The 17,487-nt window shown below is 41.4% G+C and overlaps 1 long non-coding RNA gene across 7 annotated transcripts in view; it reads right to left on the reverse strand.

Moving 5' to 3' along the window:
• Nucleotides 1-17,487, reverse strand: part of LOC119237989 (uncharacterized) — a 111,884-nt gene that overhangs the window by 16,698 nt on the left and 77,699 nt on the right. For 6 of the 7 annotated variants that reach the window (XR_008550552.1, XR_008550554.1, XR_008550553.1 and 3 more), the window contains one exon: nt 3,107-3,225. The exons of the other annotated variant lie outside the window; for it this stretch is intronic. This is a non-coding gene — a long non-coding RNA (uncharacterized LOC119237989). The remainder of the gene's footprint in view (nt 1-3,106; nt 3,226-17,487) is intronic. 7 annotated transcript variants of the gene reach the window in all.

Below are 17,487 nucleotides of genomic sequence, written 5' to 3' on the forward strand. Positions count from 1 at the left end.
GGTGCACACCCATGAACAATGCACTAGACCTGTTTTTGGAGAGTTAACTCTACTGTGTAAAGAAAGGATCAGAATTTACTTTAGAAATAACTTTTTGGCTACCATATGGCAGGAGAAAGACCATGACTGGGATGTAGATGGAGTCATCTAGACAAAAATTAGGAAAGCCTGACTCAGCAAAGACTGTGGAGATGGGAGAAGTAAATACTCTCAGAAAATGCTAGGGACACAGAGTGGACAGAACGTGGTGAATGATTGAATTTGAATATGAAAGGAGAGCTAAAAATCAAGAAAGGTTTTTAGAAAATTGGCATTTGGCAATTAGGCGGAAAGTGGTGCCAATCCATGAGCTTGGGGAATATTGGAGGTGTATCAGTGTGTACTGATTGGGTTGGTCAAGGTGTTGGGGATATTTCAGAGGAGATGGAAGATCAGCAGTTGAGAAGTGCAAAGTTCAAAAGGAGGTCAGGCCAGATGAGATTTGGAAGTCATCAGCACAGAGATGATAATTAAAATATTGCAAGGTATCCAGGAGAGTGTGTAGAATGAAGATCAAGAAACTTCTCATGGGCCACAGTCCTGCTGATAAGAGGTTTTAGCCCAGTAAGAGTCATTTCAGTCTTCTGATTTCCAGAACTATAAGAAAGTACATTTGTATCAATTAAGACACTAAGTTTATGATAGTTTGCTATGCCAGCAAGAGAAAACTGAAACAGGTAATCATAGAGGACCATTGTTTAACTTAGGACAGAACTATGGTGAACCCCAATATCCTTCTTCTGGAACAAGCAATGCATGGGAACATTGAAAAACTCATTGAGGTGCTCACCTACTGTGTGGTTAGAGAAAGTGGAAACCACTTCCCATTTTCTGGGTTCTTATGCTAAGCCCTTTACAGTAGGAAAGAGGGTGGAGATCCCATCAGGCCTGGTTGCATTTATAGCGAGTTCAAAGTCAGGTTAAACTAATCCTCATGGTGTCAGAGTTGGAGTGGGGGTTTCCTTTGGGGAGAGAAGGCATATATTTGGGAATAAGCATGTGGGGACTTCTGGACACTGTTTATGTTTGCTTCTTGACCTGGATGGTAGCTGTGCTCAACATGTGAGAACATAGCATCACCTACTTATTCTGGGAAGGGCCAGACAGAAAATATTTCAGACTGTGGCAGCCATATGTCCCTGTTTCAAAGACTCTGTCATTGCAGCACAAAAGCTGCCATAAACAGTTTTAAATGACGGCTATTGCTGCATTCTAATAAAACCTTATTTACAAAAATTGGGTATTCATCTGGGGGTCATAGCCTGCTAACTTCAGTGATCATTTATTCTACAGCATTTTAATGATTTGTGCTCTTCATTGTACTTCATTGTTCAAAATTTTAAGTTTAAAATGTAATAAACTGTGAGAGAAGGCAGGATTCTGGGTTCAGACAGCCTGGATTCCATCTCTCAGTCTCTCCCTGATACCAGCTGATAAAATTTCTCTCCACTTTTGCTTCCCTTCCTGTAACTTGGGAACAAAATGTCACCTACTTCATCAGGTTATTTTAACATTGGAGTGAGATAAACATGTACAGTGTTTAAAGCAGGTTCTGGTTTATAGGCAACCTTTCATCAATATTTGCTATTATTCTTGTCATTGACATTCGTAACAATTGTTAGATATTGGCTGTGTTGACTGAGTGTCACAGATGAGCCACAAAAGCTGTCATTCTCCTCCATCATCTATCACTGCTTCCTTAGTTCTCTTTGGATGTTCTAAAGTGATAGATGAGCTCTTGCAAATCTCTCAGTCTTATGTCCAGGCACATTGTGATCATCACAGCAACTTGCAATTGCCTCTCCACACTGTCTTTTTCATATCCCTGCCCATGGAGGATGCTGTTCTGTGTCACTGAGAGAGCTCTCATCTCCCCTGCTTGGTAATTCTTTACTCCTCTCTTCTTAGCCTGTGGCAATGTCTACTCCTCTGTGAATCTTCTGAGTCTTTGTGACCATTAATTAGCAATCTCTGAACTTGAACATATGCATCAGTTATCATTTTTCTTATTCGTATTTGTTTCTGTTTGTCAAGAGCCAAGCACATTCTAGCCACCCAAAACATGTCCACTGAATGAATTGGATTGTAATGGATCTGTTTTCCCCTCTAAACTGTAAATTCTCAAGCATCTTTAGTCACCAGCCTCTGCATCAGACCCAGTACAGGACTGTATTCAATAACTATTTGTCAAATGGATGAATGAATTGATTGCTGGAACCAAACCTATGGCCTGGGCATCCCACAGGCAAGGAATGCCAAAGCACAGCACAAACTCAGTGAGCCCTTAGAGGATTCCAGTCATCACGAAGACCAGTGTCATGGATGATATTATAAGAGCCTTATCTGTATTTTACACCACAGGGGAAGTTCTATGTTGTTATCATAATTATTGCTCACATGTTCCAATCATAACAAATAAAATACATGCCCACCATTTCCCAAAGAGTCAGTAAGAGACGAATACCCTATTGAGACAATTATACTCCACATCTGCTCTCTGCAAGTTTCTACCACTCCCAGAGACTCCAAAAGCATTACATGAATGCTAGAGAGGACCTCAGAGATCAACCCAGTCCCATCATTTTACACATGAGGGAAAAATAAACTTGGAAAGCTTTCTTGTTTCCCAGATCATGTTTGCAATAGTGATTTTTTCTTCTGGATTCCATAAGATATAACACTATTAATGAGTAATAATTTTATTTTGTTTATAATCTTCCCAATACATACATATATTCATACAAAGATGTGAAGAATAGCTTAAAATTGTTTGGAAGAAATATAGTTATGCATTCAGGATCTAAAGAGATAAAAAGAATCTGGGGTATGATAATGACAGCTCAAGATATGGAAATCATTTTACTCTACAATTTCCAAGCAGAGAACAGTCATGATGAGCATAATGCCCACATCTGAAGAACAGGGTGTTTTAGGAATAAAAGCATGAATTGCTTTGTTATGTCACAAATCTCTGATAGATGGGGGCTGTGTAATCAAGAGTGATCATCATTCTTTGGGGAGTTTCCAGCAGCATCTATGGCTGCCTCCTATTCTGACCCACACTTACTGCTCTGGAACCTAGTTTTCCATATTCTGAATCATCCTAATGTGCCTCCCCTCTCTGCTGCCGGGAAGAGGGTATGAACATCCAAACTAGAATTGCCAAGCTCAACCCTTGGAGCAGTTCTAGAAAAAAAGAGAGACAAAGCCAGATTAGAAATGAGGTTGTGCCTGTTGTTGACTTTCATATCATCTCCCTCTAGTGTCCTGTGCAAACCGAGTAAGGTCAGATTTCTTCTTTATTCTGATTTGATGGCTATTTAATGTTCCCTATTATCCTTTCTTCCACCATTGCTCTGGTAAATATCCAGTTTTGAAGAACTCAGTTCAGAGTTGCTTCTCCCCAACTCCCTGCAAACAGTGGCTGCTCCCCGTGGCTGCCTGCATTAGAGCACTGTCACAGTCCTGCGTGCCCATCATTTACTTACCTTTCTTGCCTACAGACCACAATCTACTGAACACAGACTCTGTGAGTGTAGCACAGACCAAGCAATGCAAGTGTGCCAAATGAATGGCTGCAGAACTAGAGTTATAGGAGGAAGGCTGAGCCAAGTAGCATAGGAAAGAGACAAGACATTGCAAAGAATGCCCAATAGTTTTTGGAAACACAGTTACCTAGGGTTCCTTATAAACAGTCTTCTTAGAGTCTTTCATATGCAAACATGCTTAGCAATTAACCAAGGGGGTAATATTTACTACATACTTTTTTTTTTTTTAAGATTTATTTATTTATTTATACAAGCACTGGTTACAGTCAGAAGCACGGGAGGGTGAGAGAATTCACCAGAGACAGAGCGGACAGTAGAACAGGCAGACAGCAGCAGGAGAGGTCTGCACGCCATGTGGGACCCTCGCCGGTGGCCGGGGATTGAACCGGCACTACAGAGGCTGCAGGCAGCTTCGCAGCCCAGTGCTCAACCGCTGCACCACCAGGGAGGCCCAATATTTATGACATACTTAATAAAGACATACTTCCAAACTTATCTGACCATGGAATGTTCTGTGGTGTGTGTGTGTGTGTGTTGCTTCTGCTAACATCTCCCAGAAATGCTGCTCAGGAGAAGCAGCTTTGGGACATCCTCATTGGGGCCATTTTCTTAAGAGTTAAACCATTACCAGAAAGTATGTTGTCTCTCAAGGTCTAAGTTACAAACCCCAGGTACAGGGTTATAAACACTACTCAAATGGTTGAACAAAAGGAATTCAAGTCAACTTTAAGGCTGACACTCTCACAATAAAGAAGCTCTGAAATTCTACAAAATCCATTGGGATTTTGGATCCAGAAACATCATGGAAATTTTATGGAAAAACAAATAAAATCACTATGACAAGGAGTTTAGCTCCTACTCTTTGCATCTTTATATAAATAAAAGGTAATTTACCCTACAAGTGATTATTTTGTGACATACAATTCTTTCCAGTGATTTCTGCATGTTTTGAATCCCCTAAGCACTGTATGAATGCATAAGATAGAAAGACAATGGAATTCAGAAATTCATTCAAAAACATTTACTGACCACGTACTATGTGTTAGTGTTGAAAGTACAAAGATCTTGTTCTAGAAACAGACAAAAATGATCCATTACCAGGAAGATTACTGTCCCTTACAAAGATAGATATGGCAGCAAAGTTATCTGGTTTATTAAGATGTCCTTAACAGGGCCTCCCCTGGTGGCACAGTGGTTGCGTGCTGGGCTGCAAAGCTGCCCACAGCCTCTGCAGCACCGGTTCGATCCCTGGCTGCCGGCGAGAGTCCCACATGGTGCACAGACCTCTCCTGCCGCCCACTGCTCCCCTCAGCAGTGTACTTCGGTCCTTCTGCCTATTCTGCCCCCTGCTCTGGCTCTGGTGAATTCTCTCACCCTCCCGCGCTTCTAACTGTACCCAGTGCTTGTATAAATAAATAAATAAGGACTGCATTCTTTAAGTAAAAAAAAAAAAGATGTCCTTAACATAAAAGTCTGGTACACGGTAGATGTCCAATATACTGTGGGAGTATATGAGCACCTGAGTGAATGAATGTAGACAACCTTTGAAAGGATGACTTGACACATCAGTATAGGGCTCTGCAAAGGACTGGGAATTGAGTGAGATTCTACAAGTGAGCACCCACAAAAAAACATGTTCTAGATAGATGGGCAGGCTAGATAGGGCCATCATTAAGTAAGTGGGGGGACAGGAAGAGACAGGTGTTTCAAGGACTATGACTAGACTTGTCTGACCTAAATAGGGAGTTTAGCATGGGACACAGCATTCACACTGGGCAGATACATTGGGAAAGACCTTGAAGAACATTATAATGTCATGTTAGAGAGTCAATATGAATCATCAAGAAAACCATAGAAAACAAGATTTTCATCCACGGAGTGGGGGATAAAGACTATTTTTAGGAAGAAAGATGTCTTAGCATGGAACACAAAAGGGAAATATTCATTAGTAATGTAGTAACTGAAAAGACCCTTTTCAAATTAGAATTCCTGTGGATAATAGAGAGACACCAAGGCATCTGTACATGTAAGAGTTGAGTGGACAATGCCTGAGAGCAGCAATTATGCCATCAGGGTGACCGATATTTAAGTCTCTGCTACTTAGCAGCTGTGAGATTTGGGACAAGTTATTAAACTTTGCCAAACCTCAACTTCCTCCATTCTAAAATGGGGCTAATAATAGGACCTACCTCATAAGGTCGGTGGTAAGTTTTAAATTAGATGATGAATGTCAACTACTTACAAAGTACCCAACTCACAGTAAATAGTCAAAACATAATAACATTAGACTTCAGATCACAAATGAAATTGCATCTCCTCAATATGTCCTTGTTCAAAAGATTATGAATAAATAAATCAACTTTAAAAAATATTAATTCCTCCATCTTCTTTCAAGCTCTTGGAACATGCTTTGAGAAAATGTTGTAATCAGAGTTAATATTTCTTTTCCTTTCATCAATATTTTGTTGCATTTGACTACCCATAATTGTATACTGCAAGGATTTAGTTTTTTTTTTAGCATCAAAGGGCCACTTGTGTCTACCCTGTTTCTTGCAATACTAACTCAATTCCCTGGTGACAAAGTTAGAGAAAGGCAATGCCAAGTCATTCTTAAGGTCACCTATAGGGACTTGTCTAAGATGCCCAGTCGCTAGCCAATAAAGGAGCAACAACTAGAATAAAGGTGATCTAATTCCCAGGATGATGTTCACTGACACTCATAGAATGGCTTTTTCTACCCCCACTAATGTACGGTAAGCCCACTAAGCAGTGCAACTAAGGTGAGGGCAAATGCTGAAACATCCACTTGAATATATATTCTGTACAGTCTGCTCAGATACAGGAATGCATGGGTGTTTACTGGTATATGGCAAATCTAGAGTTCACTTTCCAAATGAGTCAGATACACATTCTAATGGCTTCATTCAATTTGTGCATTAAATATAGAAAATCTTATACAGCAACCCACATGCAAATATTTGACATGGTGCTTTTAGATCAAAGTGTTTTCCCTGCACTATCAAATCAACCAACTGAAACTGGTGAGGACAGAATATAAAAGGCTTTTATATTTTTCAGTATGTGAAGAGAAACAAGAGCATGACTTTTATATACTGATATCAGAATTTCCCAACTTGTGTACAGATCACAAGAGGAATTCATCTAGGACTTCCCCAGCTGACACAGAGGCTCTGCTCTTAAAGGACACACCCATGTTACAGAGAACATGCCTAAATATAGACCAGAGGTTGATATCCCTTAGCCTCAATTAGCAGAAATCAGCAAACACTGGACCCAAACAACACTCAATGGTTTGGATTTGGGTTTGGTTTTGACCTGATAACTTAGCAACTTCCCATAAAAGCTAGTAATAATTCTATGAATAAAATGCCATCTTATGAATGCGCTAACATCCTGTTGTTAGCGCTAAATGATGCAGCTGTACAAAGTGCACAACCTTCCTCAAAGCTCAACTTAAATGTCCTCTTGGTAAGAACTTCCCTGGCTGGCCCTATGTGCCCAGATTGCTCTGAAAATGCCCTTATTATGCCAAAACTTTGTATTGAACAGTGGATTGGCATATTAACACATCATTTCCACACCAACCTGTGGTCCAATTAGAGGTAGAAATTGTCAACTTCTTTTCTGGAAGCCAAGGGGCAGCCAGTTTTGAGGAAATCCCCACTTCTTGGATGGTGGACCATACCAGACAGTTACTGCCCCCCACAGACATCTATGAAGATAAATAGACGAATGCAAATTATTCACAAGGGGTCAAGCCAATGGCATCAAGGTCAGAGGGACACCATCAGTGTTATCTCTGAAAAGCAAAGGCAGGGGGAATCCAGAGGTAACAGATAAGGACTGATATCTTTGGTGAGGGTGAGGAAGAACAAGCAGGAAAACAAGATGATAATAATAAAGTGAGATGAGATAGAAAGGCTAAGGCTTAGGACAGAGGTAAGGTGGGGTGGGAGGGCAGGGGACCATTTCCAGGAACTTAATCTCTCTGGGAATGGCTTAGAGATAAATATGTCAGTTTGCCATCATTAAGGAGCAGGGTTAGATAGAAACTCTTCCTTTCTAAATCTCCTATATCTGGCACACTGCCTGAAATTTTCTTTTAATATTTGATAATCTTTTATTGAATGAATGAATGCATCAAAGTTTCTTTTAAGAGTTGATCTGCATAAAATAATAATCTCCGCTTCACTAATACAGTCATTTGAATACATCCTCTCACAGAGTACTCATAGGTTGTTTTGTTTGAAGTTATGATTCCACGGGTCTCCCCCATTAGATTATTTTCCCAAACAGCAGTCATGGAATTCTAGCAGGGAGCATAAAAATGCATCTTGCACAGAGTAAGGGTCCCATAATTGTATGTGGAATGGCACTGGATATTGATTTTAAAAGATTTGCTTTTCAATACAAATTAACTTAGTGATCCAAAAGAAAACGTTAGTTTTAGATCAAACGTAAAGAGAGAAACATGAAGAAAAGTGAATAAACTCATGAAATGATGTTCAACAGCACTAATCATTAGCAAAATGCAAATCAAACCCACAATAAACTATCACTCCACATCATTAGGAAGGATGCAATAAAACACAAACAAAAAGAATAAAAAATAAAAAGCATTACAAGGCTATACAGACATTAGAACATTGTGCTTGTTGTGGCCACCATGGAAAATGATATGACAATTCCTCTAAAAATTAAAAATAAAATTATCATTGGATCAGCAATTCCATTTCTGGATGTATACCCAAAAGTAATGGAAACAGGAATTCAAATAGATATTTCCATCCCCTTTTTCACATTATTTCTAATAACCAAAACGTGGGAGCAACCAAAATGCCCATCAACAGATAAGTGGGTATATTGTAGAATATGAATAAAGTGGAATATTATTCAGTCTTGAAAAGGAAATTCTGACACATGCTACAACAGGAATGATCCTTAAAGACATTGAAAGGTAAGTACTGTATGGATCAACTCATAAAAGGTGATGGAGAGTCAAATTCACAGTGACTGAAAACAGAATGGCTGTTGGAGGATGGAAACAGCAGACCATTGTTTAATAGGGACAGAGTTTCAGCTTGGGAAATGCAAAAGATCTGGAGAAGGATGTCAATGATGGTCCCTCAGCAAGGTGAATGTACCTGATGTTATTGAACTGTACAATTGATCATTGAAATGTTATTCTTCCCTTCTCATGATAGAACACAGCAATGCAACATCGTTTGTGTCAGGTGTGCATGATAGAATCACTATGTGCATCTACTACATGAAATTCGCTCCTGTCAGTTCAACTCTACCCTTCACCATACTTTGTCCCTTTTGTCCTGATTTACCACTCACCTTACCGCCCTCTCTGGTGAGCACTAACTGATTTTATAGTTTAAAAAGTTTAATTTTGTTTTGTTCTAGGCTTTTCTTTGTTTTCTCTATATACCACACACGATTGAAGTCACACAGTGTGTGACTTTCTTTGACTTATCTCACTGAGCATAGCTCTAGGTCTTTTCATGTTATTGCAAATGGCAGGATTTCATCATATTATTGCTGATTAGTATTCCATTGTGTATATTTATCACATCTTCTTTATCCAATTGTCTGTCAATGGGCATTTCAATTATCTCTGCCTCTTAGCTTTTGTAAATAATGCTTCAATAATCATTGGGGTGCATATATGTCTTCAAATGAGTGGTTTTGGTTTTTGTGGGTAAATAACCAGAAGTGGGATGACTGGGTTGTATAGAATTCCTGTTTTTTTAATTTTTTTAAAGATTTAATCATTTATTTATGCATACGAGAACTGGGGTGCAGGCCAGAGGTGCGGGGGGTGAGAGGATTCACCAGAGACAGAGTGGGGAGCACAACAGGCAGATCTACTGAAATACACTGCTAAGGGGGACAGCGGGTGAGACAGGAGAGGTCTGCCGCTCCATGTGGGTAGCTCCCTGGCCAGGGATAGAACTCATGCCACAGTGGCTGGTGATAGCTTGATACTGCTGAGACTTTAACTCCTGTGCCCCTAGGGAGGCCCCTACTTTTTAATTTTTTGCAGAATCTCCCTACTGCTTTCCACAATTGCTGCACATACATACATTCCCATCAGCAGAGCATAGGGTTCCTTCCTCTCCACGCCCTCTCCCACACTTGCTGGTTTTTCTCATTTGGCCAATAACTGTTCTCATGGGTCTGATTGGGGTATTCCATTAATGTTTCGATTTGCATGTCACCAAGAAGAAGACACCACAGACATCTCTTCATGTGCTTATTGGCCCTTTTCATGTCTTCTTTGGTGAGGTGTCTGTTCAGGTACTCTGCCTAATTTTTAATAGGGTCACTTTATTGTTGAGTTTTATGAGTTCTTTATATGTTTTGGATATTATTCCTTGGGAGACATATGAAATGTGTATATACATATTTCTTTTTACCATAATAGTATATATAATATACATAATATATAATATATAATAAATCTCTAACTTTCTAAAAGCTTACCATTTTGAATATCTTCTACTTTTTATTTTTTATTTTTTATTTATACATGCACTGGGCACAGTCAGAAGCGCGGGAGGGTGAGAGAATTCACTAGAGCCAGAGCAGGGGGCAGAACAGGCAGAAGGACCGAAGTACACTGCTGAGGGGAGCAGCGGCCGGCAGGAGAGGTCTGCGCGCCATGTGGGACCCTCCTCCGGTGGCCGGGGAGCAGCTGGGGATCGAACCGGCGCTGCAGAGGCTGCGGGCAGCTTCGCAACCCAGCGCTCAACCACTGCACCACTGGGGAGGCCCATCTTCTACTTTTTAAACAACTTTCATAAAAAAATGACTTCTGACCACCAAGATCCATACAATCACACACACACACACACACACACACACACACACACACACACACTCACCTAGTATTGAGTATTTTTTCTTTAAAAAATATGATTAGTGGGCCTCCCCGATGGCGCAGCGGTTGAGCGCTGGGTTGCAAAGCTGCCCGCTGCCTCTTCAGGGCCGGTTCGATCCCCGGCTGCTCCCCGGCCACCGGAGGAGGGTCCCACATGGCGCGCAGACCTCTCCTGCCGCCCGCTGCTCCCCTCAGCAGTGTACTTCGGTCCTTCTGCCTGCTCTGCTCCCCGCTCTGTCTCTGGTGAATTCTCTCACCCTTCCGCACTTCTGACTGTACCCAGTGCTTGTATAAATAAATAAATAAATAAATCTTAAAAAAAAAATGCAAATTAAAAAAATATGTTTTAAAAAATATGATTAGCAAGTTTTATTTTATTTATTTTTTATCTTCTTAAATAGTTTTTCATTAACACACAGTACTTTATACTTTTTTATGAGCCAGTTTGCTAGTTCTAGCTATGGGAGCCAGGATACCTTACCTCCAAGAACTTTTCACTAATCTGCTTCCAAATGAATAGTCAGGCTCGCTTCACTGTCCATTGCAAAGGGCTCATTCTCACAGACTGATAGGACTGCTTAGAATCACCAGACTTCTATAAAGTTTTCTCTTAAAAATCCTTATAGCTACAAAAAAAAAAAAATGTGGTCTAATGTCACTAAAAAGAGGAAGCTTTTAGGAAGGGATTTAGAGTGAAGATAAATTTCCCTTGCAAGCCAGGTATTCTGTGAATTTCATTATACTTTATGATAAATAAACCATAAGGTAAGTAGCCATGCACCTGCAGAGTGGTTTGAGGTTGTTGTTTTAATTCTCATTTAAGCAACTTTTCATTGAGCACCTACAAGATACCGAGAGCTGATTTAGGTTGGAGGATTGAGAGATGAGTTATGTAAGGTTTCTGCCCTGGAGAACCACTAGAGATGGGCAAATGAAAGATCATTGTAACCACAGTGGTGGGCACCTTGGCAGGTATTTATAAGAGGCTTCAAACATTTTTAGGCACATAATAGGCACTCAAGAAACAGTTGTTGAATGAATGAATGAATTCATCAGATTTTGACAGGGTTTTAGGGGAGCCTTCGCAGAAGACTTACATTTAAGCTGGGTCCTCATTCTTTTATTCTTTCAAGTGATTGTTCATATTTCTGTACTGAGTGCATAACTACTAGGCACTGAGATAAACTGAGAAAACAAAGATGAATAAGACAAGACCCTGGCCCTCAATCATTGTAGAGCAAAATAACAACACATTTTATTATATTTTGTTCTAATCATTACATGTGCCTCTAGACTATAAGCTATATGAAGGCAGATCCATTCTCCTGTCCTTCCTCTGTCATCATTGAAAAACCTAGAACTGAGCCTGGAACCCTGTCAGCACACCTCAAATAGTGCCTGGGCAGATGAATGAGTGATTGAATGAACAGATGGGGTATATTGGCAATGCCATGGGAGCACAGAGGAGCAGCATCACATTAGCAGCTTTTCAGGAGCAGATGGTTGAGGAGGAGTCCAAGAAGGAAGCAGAGAAGGACCTGGTCTGGGAAAAAACAGAGATTGTGCTATCATGGAAGCCAACAAGAGAGAATGTCCAAAGGGTAAAGGACAGATTGACCTTCACCAAAGAATCAATAATAGATGACCTATTGATACTTTGGGGCCTGAAAGTAGCAGGAGTCATGTTAGGAGTGTGGGGTGTGACTTTTAATGAGGCATTCAGTTTCAGGACTGTGTGGGTGCTGGGCCAGCATGTAAAGGCAGGACCTCCTTAAATTGTGTGTCCTGGATGTCTCAGTTGCCTCATACCAGCCCCAGTTCTGTTGGGGCAGCCCTCTGTTTGGAGTATAATAGTCAATAAGACATAGCCCCTGCCATCCAGAAATTCAGCCTAATGAACAGACAGATCTGTAGTCCATGATTATAAGGCAAAAGGCAAGATGGTATAGGAGTAAGCAGAAGGAGCAAGGGAAAACCATCAGTGGACATATCATCAGATCACAGGCTCAGAAACTGGGAGGGGGCTTGAGCTGAGATTAAGAGGAACAGTATCCAGGCAAGGGAACAGCATCTGCAAAGACTAGGGAGTTCTACAGAACATGAAATATTTGAAACAGTGATGACTGAGTGTGGGAAGTGGAGCAAGAGAGGGGGTAAGTGGAGGTGTCTTCTCAGTCCCTCCAAGTGGGAAATGCATCTTCATTCTTATGGATACATTCATACCTGGGGCAGTTTTCCTTGGAAATGAGATGCTGCCTAAATTAATTGGAAAGCCCATCAATTTGTTGGTCCTGCCTGGTCCTGGCATTAGAGAACACAGGGAGGAGGCCCCAACTGAGCCTTGGCTGCTCTGTCAGATGTATTTTTAGCCCCAGCAGAAAATAACGGCAGTGTGCATTTAATAAAAATATCAAGCCCTGGGAATGATCTAGTGCCAGGGTTAGAGCAATCAGGGACAGAATATGTTTCCAATTGAATTACTACTGTGGTCATAGTTATAAAAAGAGAGAGGGAGGAGAAAAATGTTAGGCTGGTCAGTTTCTCGGGAGCATTTAATCTTGGTTCACTCTAATTTTAACGTTCAAAGACACACGAGCCAACTCTGCCCTTAGGAGTTATTTCTGGGGGAGCTGGCCAGAACCCGCAACTCACAGTCAGCACCGGGCAGCTGACTGCCTGAAGTTTTGTCCTGTCTTTACTTTCCTTCCAATTCTTTTTCTTTCCTTTCCTTTTCTCCCTTCTTCACTTCTTTTTTTTTCCTTTTCCCCTCTTCTTCCCTTTTCCTACTTTTCTTTTCTTTTCTTTCTTGCCTCCCCCATCACACTTTTGGCCTCCACTAGTTCTGCTCACAAGCTGATGAGACACAGTGTGAATAATCATCATTTTGAGGATAAATTTAGACACAGACAAAACTGAGGGATGTGGGTTCGGAGGGTCAGGGAGAGGTGTGGGTGATGCAGCATCAAGTGTCTTAGGGAGTTGTGGCTACTGGAAGCACCAGCTGCATCCGGAAAAAAGTCACGACACATCAGCTTGTTATAAACCCCTCCTCCCAATTTACCTCCACAGATGCTTGGTCCCCTCCCACTCTTCATCATATCTTCTAATTTAAAAAAAAAAATCATGATAATCAAATGACAGTATGGAGGCACTTGTTGGTGCTGGGCACTGGCTGAGCAATTACAGAAGCTACGTCATCCCAGGCTTAGTCTGACATTCTAAAGCAGAAACCCTTAGCTACCTGTTTCTGGTGAGCAGGCTGAAGCTCAGACCACTCAAGTCACTTTCTTTTTTCTACCTTTTTAAGTTTTAGTGATTTGCCACTAGATTAACTACTATATAACTTGGTGAGTACAAACTCACACCTTCATAGGTCCACTGGCCACACTCACTTTCCACAGTGAAGTCACTTTCTAAAGGTTACTGGGTCCAGCCTGGATTCTGCTCACTTTCAAGCCATTGCACTCTCTGCCCACAGGTGACCCTGACCTCCCAAGTTGACCCAGATCTTTAGTATGTTTGCTTCTTCACACACACTCATATCTTATTAACAGGTTTCTCCTGTGTCTAAAGTGGCTTCTGCCCATTTTCCTAGATTTTTCTACTAGAATGTCTTACTTATTGTCCGTGACAGCAATGGTTGCCATTAGTCTTGGTAATAATCACTGCTAGATATTGAAGTCATACTTGTGTTCTAGGAGCTTCCCATCTGTGATCTGATTGAATTATCTAGTTGTTCTTCAAAGGTAGTTGACATTATCATTATTTACATTTTATAGAAGGAAAAGGGATACATAGCAAGAATAACACTTGCCCAAGCTTACAGCAGTGGTAAGTGGTAGAACTGGAGAAATAACTGTCATTAATTGAGTAGTTATTCTGTTTGAGGCACTGGAGTTAGTGCTGGATGCACATATATTTGCCCTTAACCCTCACAGCAATTGTGAGGTTGTGTTATTAACTTCATTTTACTGATGACAACATTGAGGCTCAAGGAAAGTTTTAAGTGTCTTGTTTTGCTCAAAGTCGCAGAGTTAAGATGGGAACTCAGGGGTGAGAAACATTCACGACCATTGCTCTTATGCACAGTACCATGATGCCTTCCATGTCTATCTTCTCAATGAATCTCACTCCTTAATGGAAGAAACCCTGCTTTATTTCTCTCCTACTTCCCACCCCCACCCTGGCACCTTACCCCCCACCCTGGTACGCAGTGGGCACTCAACAAATGTTAAAGAGAGGGTGAATAAGTACTGTCTAAGCACATTTGCAAGCTGCTTCAATTATTATGTGCTTAAATGTTCTGAGAGGAGAAAACTGGAGAGGGTATGCTCATGAGGACATTCTTAGGAGAGAGGAACTTCCCAGCAGTGCAGTTCCAGCCAGCTGGTCTGGGTTGTCAGGTCACATCAGTCTCACATGAAGGAAGGCCCTTCCCTCGGATGGATCAGTGGCTGCCGCATGAGGAGAGGTCCAGCTCGGCCCACCCAGCCCCTCCTCTCTCACCATCCACCATCCTCTCTGAGCTGCCTTCCCTTCAGAGGCTTGGATAGTGGGCCCAGACTGTCTATTGAGGGCCTGGTGAAAATGACGAATGCAATCCCCTGTCTGTTCCTCAGAGTGAGCCCCCTGGCCCCAGAATCTAGCCGTACTGACCAGCATCCTCCCAGGCTCTCTGCATCACACATTGGTCACAGAGTCAGAAAGGGCCTTTAGGATAAAAAGCTAAAGAACTGAAAAGGAGTTGCCCTGGAGACTCTTGAGAGCAAATGGTAGAGTACCAGATAAGCCACGGCCTCTTCTTCATAGCTCTGTTTACCTGCCAACAGGTCTTTTAGGAGAGTTACACAGAGGAGCCTCAGAAACCAAGAGAGTTGGAGTCTAAACCTGCTCTGTCACTGCTTAGTCTCTAGGCCCTGTGTGAGTCATTAATCTCTTTGAGCCTCTGCTTCCCCATTGGTAAAATGGAGCAATCCTGAAATTACAGACTGGCTGGACAAGGAGATGCCTTTCAGGATGAGAGGCGGGAGTGTGCAGAGGTAAAGAACACCCTCCTTGAGATGCAGTCAAAACTGCTTGGGTGACCAGTGGTCCCAGTTTGTCCAGGACTGTGAGATATCAAGACTGTGGGATGTTGAGTGTAAAATTTGGTAAATTCCCAAACTGGCAGGAGTTGATCGCTCTGCTCATCCACCACACAGTAAAATGGGAATCTTAAGTGCTCCTTTCTTATGGCATGACCATGGGATTCTATGAAAATGTTCATAAAGTGCATTTCCTATTCCCTTCTGTTCCTACAGCTCTTCCCTGGATCTGTTCATTGATCTCTATGTTGTTTTCAAAACAAGGGTTTGAGTAATGCTATTCCACCAGGCAGATGATGGGAAATGAAAAACAAGTCTGCCCTTACTAATCCTTGAAAGAAACTCTCTCTCCAGAAACCAGTGACTGTGTAGGTGACTACCCTGTCCTGAGGATGCTGAGCAGTGCCCGGGAACAGCTTTCTGTGATGCTAATTTTAAGCTGGCTTCACTTACCTGTTCATGCCAGTCTGGTACCTTGCAGCTGCTGCCTGGGAGAGAGCCAAAGCAGAACACTCATTTAATTAAATGACTCAGGTCTTGAGCTAAGAGAATAAAGGGAGGAAACCAGGTAACTTTTCACATTGCTCCCAAGAAGGACATGTGATATGACAGCATCAGCACAATTCTTGGGCAGCCTTCATTTAGTCAAGTCAGTTGAAAATGCGTGGTCCTCAGATCCAGTGCCTGGCACATAGAACATTCTCAGTAAATACATTTTTAAATATGCTGACTTTGAAACTATTTTGACAACCTTATTTGAAATATTAGTGACTATGTTCTTATTTCAAGTGTCCTTGCCTGTTGATATCTCAACACACCTTTCCTCCCAAAAGGTGAAAGAACAACTTAGAATGTCATTACTTTAAATCTATGAGACCTGTTTTTATTTTATTTATTTTATTTTTTAAGAATTTATTGTTTTATGCATATAAGCACTGGGGTCGCCAGAAGTGTGGGGGGTGAGAAGATTCACCAGAGACAAAGTGGGGAGCAGAACAGGAGGTTTGACTGAAATACACTGCTGAGGGGAACAGCGGGCGAGTCAGGAGAAGTCTGCCGTACCATGTGGGTAGCTCTCTGACCAGGGATAGAACTTGTGCTGCAGTGGCTGTGGATAGCTTCATAGCTTGCATCTTAACCCACTGCATCATCAGGGAGGCCCCGAGACCTGTTTTTAAATCTCCTCAATAGAATGGAAGCATTTCTCACCTCTACTAACCACCTGTCATAGATTAGCTTTTTGATCTTGTATAAATTACTTACTCTTCTGACCCTCCATTTCCTTACCAGTGAAATATCAACAATAAACTCTGCCCAACTACCTCACAGGACTGCCTCCGGACCAAAAAAAAAAAAGTGTGACTGTGATCATGCTAGGTACACCTCTATTATAATACCGGGTATACTTATCAGAGCCATTCATCATTAACCTTGTGACTATTCATACTGATTCATCAATTGTTCAGCTCATTTGACCTTCTTCCATATGTATCTCAAGTCAGAGACCATAGGAACAGAGCATGTGGTTTATAAATCAGATCGGACTGGGTTCAAAACCAAATCCATCACTATTGGCTACTTTCCTGAGACTTAGTCTCCTCATCTGCAAATGGAGATTATAATATCTAAAAGAGTTGTGATAAAAATCAAAATGCATAAAACTTGTGTGAGCCATCCCACAAAAACCTTTCGCAGCAGAACCAAAATTCATACCACTCTTGGCACCAGTGATATGAGCTTGAGTAGGGTGACTATATCAGAATCAGCATGATAGGTGATGGGTCTCATGGCATTTCCTACATGAGTTGCTCCTGCATAGCAGAACCTTGATTTTGATCTAGTATTGAATACATATGCTAATTATCTCCTACATGCTTAGCTTGTGACAAAGCACTAGAACGGATGT

The sequence above is a fragment of the Talpa occidentalis genome, unplaced genomic scaffold (assembly GCF_014898055.3).
Source record: "Talpa occidentalis isolate TD23 unplaced genomic scaffold, MPIMG_talOcc4v2.1, whole genome shotgun sequence".
NCBI lineage: Eukaryota > Metazoa > Chordata > Mammalia > Eulipotyphla > Talpidae > Talpa > Talpa occidentalis.